The sequence below is a fragment of the Sarcophilus harrisii genome, chromosome 1 (genome assembly GCF_902635505.1).
Source record: "Sarcophilus harrisii chromosome 1, mSarHar1.11, whole genome shotgun sequence".
Lineage (NCBI taxonomy): Eukaryota > Metazoa > Chordata > Mammalia > Dasyuromorphia > Dasyuridae > Sarcophilus > Sarcophilus harrisii.
The window spans coordinates 31248716-31255856 of NC_045426.1; positions in this window are offsets into that span (position 1 = coordinate 31248716).

A 7141-nucleotide genomic window follows, 5' to 3' on the forward strand; every position below is an offset into this window, starting at 1 on the left:
ACCTGACAAAGTGAATGTTGGAGGATCAGAAAAGAGGGTGAGCGGTTCAAGGGCAATTCAAACCAATATAGTTATTGGATTGTTGGTGGGATGTAGGACCTTCTCTGCTACCAACTACCTCTTTTTATTCATTTTCTCAAAATGTAATGGGGAACACAAGTGATTGAAAGGACTCTCCTTACCCCCAACACCTTTGCAATTTGCTAAAGGGAGCCAGGACAATTTGAAAAGACTCAAGTACCCAGACCAAGACTTAATCCAACTCCAAATTATCTTTCTAGATTTTTTTCATATTATTCCTTTTCATGTGCTTTATGTTCTAGGGCTGGTAAATTGATTAGACTTGCATGTGGTCTTCCATTTTTAGATATTCCCCATGCCTGAAATGCACTCCCTTCTTACTGCCACTTGTTAAAACTTTATGTTTTGCTCTGTCGAGACTCATTTCAGGTGCTACCTCCTACATGAAGTTTTTTCTGATTCCGCTAGCTGTCAATTATGTCTCCTTTCTCAAATTATCTTGTACTTATGTATATCTTTTAATCAATAACAGTAGAGCTACCACATTTGGATCCTAATGTGTCCATTAATAATATTATTTTCAGTTCGTGATATATTATATGGGAAAAGAATATATGGCATTAAAAAAAAGACATTTGATCTTGTCATGATGGGCATCCAATGAAGAGTCTAAATGGAAAAGGGATTATTCTAGTTATAGTGAGGTCCTCTAGTGCTCTGCTTTGAGAATGTCATTGAAAAGTTTTATTATGCCCTGGGACACTGAAGAGCTTCCCAGTTGTAACCACTCTGAAGAATTTCACCAAACTCTCCTTACAGGAAAAACAAAATAAAAGAAGGATGAATATTTTTTTAGATCCGAGGTTCCTAAACCTTTTCAGTTCACAGCGTCCTTAGAATTTCAGTAATCTTTTAACATTGTCTTTCTCCTCCCAGTTCTCCATCCTCCCTCGTCTGTGGTGACCCAGGACACCCCAGAATCAGCCAGAGTCAGAATAAGCAAAAGTCCTTAGTCTTTATTCTTAGTCTTTAGGGGTAGAAGTGAACAGGATGGAAGGAGAATCTCCATAACCACCTCCTTCCTTGTCTTACTCCACCCCCTAGTCCCTCCTACAATTCTCTGTATACACCAATCATTGAGCCACCACAGGATAGTGGGAAGGACCATTTTGCAAGCATATGCTTATAGAGCATTTCCAATAGGTAATTAGCCTTAAGTTCTTGAACCAACCTCAGTGCAACGACTCAAGAATTTCAGCCCTCTACACTAGGCCAAAAGAAATATCTTACAATTGTATTTATTAAGTCAATAGGTCCAAATAGCTTATAAATTATAAATGTATAATTTATATGTATGCATAATATAATATAAATTATAAAATTTTTCTTAATAAATTAGTATCCATTTTTAAAATACACACATAATCTGAAAGAAAAATAAGCTTTATTTCATTTTTTACCACAATTATTTACTAATGTAATATGTGTACTTTTGGGGCATTGAACAACTTTTCAGGTCCTAGAATCAGTTTGCCACCATCCTTTTCTGTTTCATATTAATGTTCGAAAAGTATTTGCTTTTTATTACAGTTTTGTAAAAATATAGTATCAAAATGGAATTTGGATTCATTTAGCATTAGAACTAAGTATCAGATATTCAACCTCTATGTTTGCTTCAGAAATTTAAAATATCCTTCGGTGCCCTTAGGAGTTCATTGTAGTATTCACCAGAATATAGTTTAGAAACTGTATGTCTAGATAATATCATATAGCAGAATGGACCCCCAAGAGAGCTGCTCCATCTGAATATATACCTTCCTAAAACATACATAGCTATACATATACACACATATAATGTATGAGGTATATATATATATATATATATATATATATATATATGCATGCATGTATATGTCTGCATTTTTAATGTGCTATACCCAAAAATGAAAGAGAATAGATTGGAGCATATTTGGAAAAGTACTTTTAATGATTCTTCTTCTCTGAAACAAAATTTCATTTAAAAAAAAATCCCATTATTCTTTTCACCACAGGTGATGGAGAAATGAATGGTGGGCATGAATAGCCTGTATTATATTACCACAAAATGTATACAAAAATCAACATAAAAATTGCAATCAAAGCAATGAATGATTAGAAAAGGAAATAATAAGAATGAAGGATAGTAGAAAGTAGAAAGATGGGTTCTTTGATCTCTGATCCAATAGCCCTCATCTACTGTCAAAAAATCTGCAGGAAGACCTTCAGCACTGGATGGATTATTAGAGGATATCAACAAGAGTTACACAGGATCAAGTGAGGACAGGGAACAATTTGTATTATTGGAGGGATGAGATAACAGATCTAATGAAGTCTGAATGCTATACACTTTGAGGTGATGGATGATTTGTTTCTGTTGAATTTTAGTTCCCTGAAAAGTTAGGATAGTTTCTTTCTTTGTTCTCATGTCCCTAGTACCTGGCATAATGCCTGGCACATAGTTGATGTTTAATCAATTGTCAATTGCTGTTTACCTGGCATCTTATAGGTGACTAATAATGTTTGTTGGTTTGAACTAAATTGAATGGGAAAAGTAGACAGACAAGCTCAGGAAAAAGAGAAGGAGAAAATGAGGATTTCCCATACAAGATTTCAAAATGTCTTATAAATAAAAAATATATGAAAACTTTTATGTTGGGAAATTTTATTAATGTTTCATAATAACATAAAATAAATGTATATTAAACATGAACATATGAAAATAAATAGATTAGAATTTATCAAAACAATTTGAAATTTATATAAATTATTTTAAAATCTCATACTAGGAAAAATGTTGAAACTAACTTGAAGAAGTAGAACCAGGAAATCTAGAAATTAAACTTAATGCACACAAGAGGTTTGCATTTCACAAATTAAGGCTATAAAAACACTGGAAATATAATTTCTACTTAATGAAACTGGGAAATCAGATAGATGTATGATAAAAAAAAAGTTGATTTGTATTCATAACACATCATATTCTACAATTAACTATAATAAAACATGAATTGGAAGAAAAAGTAATATATACAGACAGATCAACAATGGAAAGGAGGAATACTTTTATTAGTCAATGAAAAAGAAGAAATTGTTGAAGACAAAAATCAATGTGTTTGATTATACTAAGATGAAAAGATCTTGTGTAACAAACAGAAACCAGTATCTTTGGAATGAGAAGTAAATAAACAGATTGGGAAAACTATTTGCAGATCAAATGAACTGATAACTATCTTTTAAAATAATACACATTCCCTAATGGAATTATAGTTAAAGGGCATAAATAATAACTGCATGAAAAAATTCTCAGATTTCCTAAGAGGGAAATGCAAGTCCAAACAACCTTAAGATACCACCTCAAGTGAATGCACTAAATCCTAGAGGCCAAAAATAGGAAAAAAATAATACAATTCAGTATAGACAGGGCTATTTTATAGGCAGGTTGTTTTATCACCACAGTCATCCTGGCAAGCAGATTGTTAGACACTTACCAGGATGCTACAAAATAAAATACAGGGGAGGGTGTGTGTGGGAAGATCTCAGGGGAATTCTAGACAAACTGTTTTTAAAAATGTTTGATGAGTGTAAATTTAAAACTGGAAGGAGTCTTAGAGACAGTCTTATCTAACCCATTCATTTTGTTAATGAAAAAAAAAAAACCAGTCCCTGTGAGATCATGATTTTCCCAAGATCCAATGGATTAGAAGTAGTAGAGCCAAGGTTTAAAGCAGCTCCTCAAGACTTGATTTGAACCCTTTCCACTGTTCCAGTCACCTTTAGACTGCACCCTCATTACATTCACTCCAACTGAGAAAAATTGTACTTTATTACACTGTTGACGAGACTTCACTGTGGAAAACTTTTTGGAGAAGATATAGTAATCATTTGACACAGTGAATATAATGTTGGGACTTTATCTTAAAGATTTCATATAAGAGGAAGTGAAAAGAAAGCACTTTCCTATATTACACTTTCATATAAGGCTGTCTTATTTATATTTGAATAAATACCTGGAAATAATATATATGTGCTACAAACAGAAAATGGTTTAATAATTTAAAATTATATTATATAATAGAATATTATGATGCTATAAATAATTAGTACCTTGAAATATGGAAATACTCATAGAAAATAACATCAGTAGGACTTGAAAAAGGCCATTAGTCATCTAGGTAGTATCCACAGGAACCATTGAAATGGCAAAGGACTTCCAGTTGATGATACCATAAAGAAGGGACTGCTCATGGGTGACTTGATTGATAAGTGACTTTGAGTGTCTAAAGAGCTATTAGATAGAAGAGAGAGTAGATTTATCCCACTTGGTCTTAGAGAACTCAGTGCAATGATGGTAGTTGTACAGAGACAAATTTAGGCTTTGTACAAGTCAAGTCAAGTCAACAAGCATTTATTTATTTTTTTATTAAAGCTTTTTATTTTCAAAACAAATGCCTGGATAATTTTTCAACACTGACCCTTGCAAAACTTTGCATTCCATTTTTCCCCTCCTTCCTCCCAATCCCTTCCTCTGGATGGCAAGTAATCCAATATATATTAAACATCGTAAAAATATGTGTTAAATCCAATATATGCATAGATATTTATACAACTATCTTGCTGTACAAGAAAAATCAGATCAAAAAGGAAAAAAATTAGAAAAAAGTAAAATGCAAGCAAACAACAAAAATATTGAAAATGCTATGTTGTGATCTCAACAAGCATTTATTAAATTCTCATTACATGTCAGACACTGAGCCTTTAAGCACTAAGAATATAAATATAAGCAAAAAGAAAAACAGGCCTGCCATTAAAGGATTTACCTTAATGAGTGAACATAACATACAAAAGATAGCTAAAAAGTGGATGAAGTAAAGTGGGGAATTTTGGGGGGTTGTCCTTGAAGAGTACCATGACATCAGGGAGGGGATGACATGACTTTTAAGTGAATTTGATTGAAGTAAGGGAGGGCTGAGCAAAATCATCTACCTCAGTTTCCCCTCCAGAGCCTCCAGAGCCATCTGGTTCCAGTGGTCAGATATAGATTGGGACAACTGGAGATGACCCTGGATGCAATGGAGAAGACTGAGCCTTTTTTATCCTGTGGGAAGGTAGGAAAGAGAAAAAGGGAGAGCTTCCTTGGTTACCTTAGGTAAGTAGGTTCTCATTCACGGGAAATCTTCCCTCAAAAGTTAAATGACTCCTTTGTCAGGTGTGTTATAGAAGGTACCTTTTCCAGGTACAGGTACCTACGTGGTCATTAAAGGTGTCTTCCAATTTTGAGATTCTGTGATACCATAAAAAACATTATGCACATTGTCTACTGCCGTAAAATTTAAAAAATATAATCAGGGTTTCAACAGCATATTTCAAAGCTCTCCTTCCTGATTTTGACTGACCATATGTGTTAGTAAAAGACTTGGGCCCTTTGGAAATAGTCATCAGTAACTGTCCACACTCTTGGAGAGGATGACTTCTGGCTAAAGGGTGAGCCCGATCACTGATCTTGTCAGAAGACATAATTTTGATGGAGACAGATAAATGTAAAATGTCTAATCAGCAGTCTACAAATTGCTTCATGTTTGAGAAGGTTTAAGTATCAACATCCCTGCAGACAAGAAATTATACAGGTGTTTGTTTAGTTTGAGTCTTTTTTTGTCAGTGCTCAGCTGTGAGTCTCGTAAGCATTTCTTTTATGTACAGGAAAATTTAAAAAACACAACTGTGTCAACTTGATTAATATTGTAAATTGTTTACTTTGGCCTCCTCCCTTTGGGGACACTTTAGACATGGAGTAATTTTCCCATGAGCAGAGTTGAGAGTTAATGGGTCAAAAAGTTGGGGAAAAGAAATCAGTCTGTCTTCTAAGTGGCCAATCTCTCTGAAGACTGATTACTCTGAATACATTTGTGGGTTCAGTGAGAGAGCCCTCTTAGTGGAGAAGAAGAGTAAGGTTTCCCCAGTTGCCTGGGGGTCAGTAAGGAAAATAAATCCAAAACCAAGAAAACTATAAGTTTGTTCAAAAGAAGAGAGAATAGGGCCAACAGTTCTTCCATGAAGATGTGTATGGGACTGTAATAATCCTAGTAGCCTCCCCATTCTGCTAAATGAAGAAGCTCTGGGAAAGCTCAAGGCCTCTAAGTCACTCTGTCAGGATGAGAGGAGCAGTGACAGCCCCAGACTAGTGAGTTGGAATATCAACCTTCAATTATCTCCCAATTCCCAAGAGTCTCTTCCCCATTAATTTGAATCAATGTCCTATCTAGAGCCCTCATTCTCTCAGATTGCAGTATACTTAAATTGCAGGAGCAACTTTTCTGAGAAGGGAATAATTTGCTTCTAGAGGTGAATCTGCAGAACTAAAGTTATGATGTGAAAGCTTTGTCATGCATTCATCCCAGGACATGTGGTTAGTTATTTAGGGATGAAACCCCAGGTAGAATCCAAGTCACTTGAAAACCAGCACCATCTCTATGATTAGGTGATGTAACTGTTCTATAGGGTAAAGAAAATTCAAGGATGGGAAGAATCCTGGTCTTTAATCTGGAAATGAATGTGAAGATCTTCCACCAGCTCTGCTGAGGCTTGTCAAAACCTAATGCATTTTGTGGATTCCTTCCCTTCCTTGCAAACAAATCTTCAAAATGTCAGAGCCAAGATTAAAGGCTTTCATCCTTGGACTCACTGGAGTCATCTTGAAAGCTGTAAATTCTCATTGCCAGAGTGTCAACATTCAATTGTTTAAAACCTGCTAAAAGTACAGTTAGGTTGTTGATTGCCATCCTCCCTTCTGCATTCCAGCACAGAAAATTCTTTGTCTGCTGTGGTCTCCATGCTTCCCTTCTACTCCCTGCCCATTGACACATCAAATGAGCATTATGCATGGAAGAGTATTTACCCAACTTGGCTCATGGCCATTGTGCTCTTTCTTCCAAATCATATCCTTGCACCAAGGTGAGAAAACTGAGTGAATGTAATGGGGGTGGATTCTAAAGGTGACTGGTATAGGGATTCAAATCAAGTCTTGAGGAGCTGCTTTAAATCTTCCCCCAACTACTTCTAATCTGTTGGATCTTGGGGAAATCAT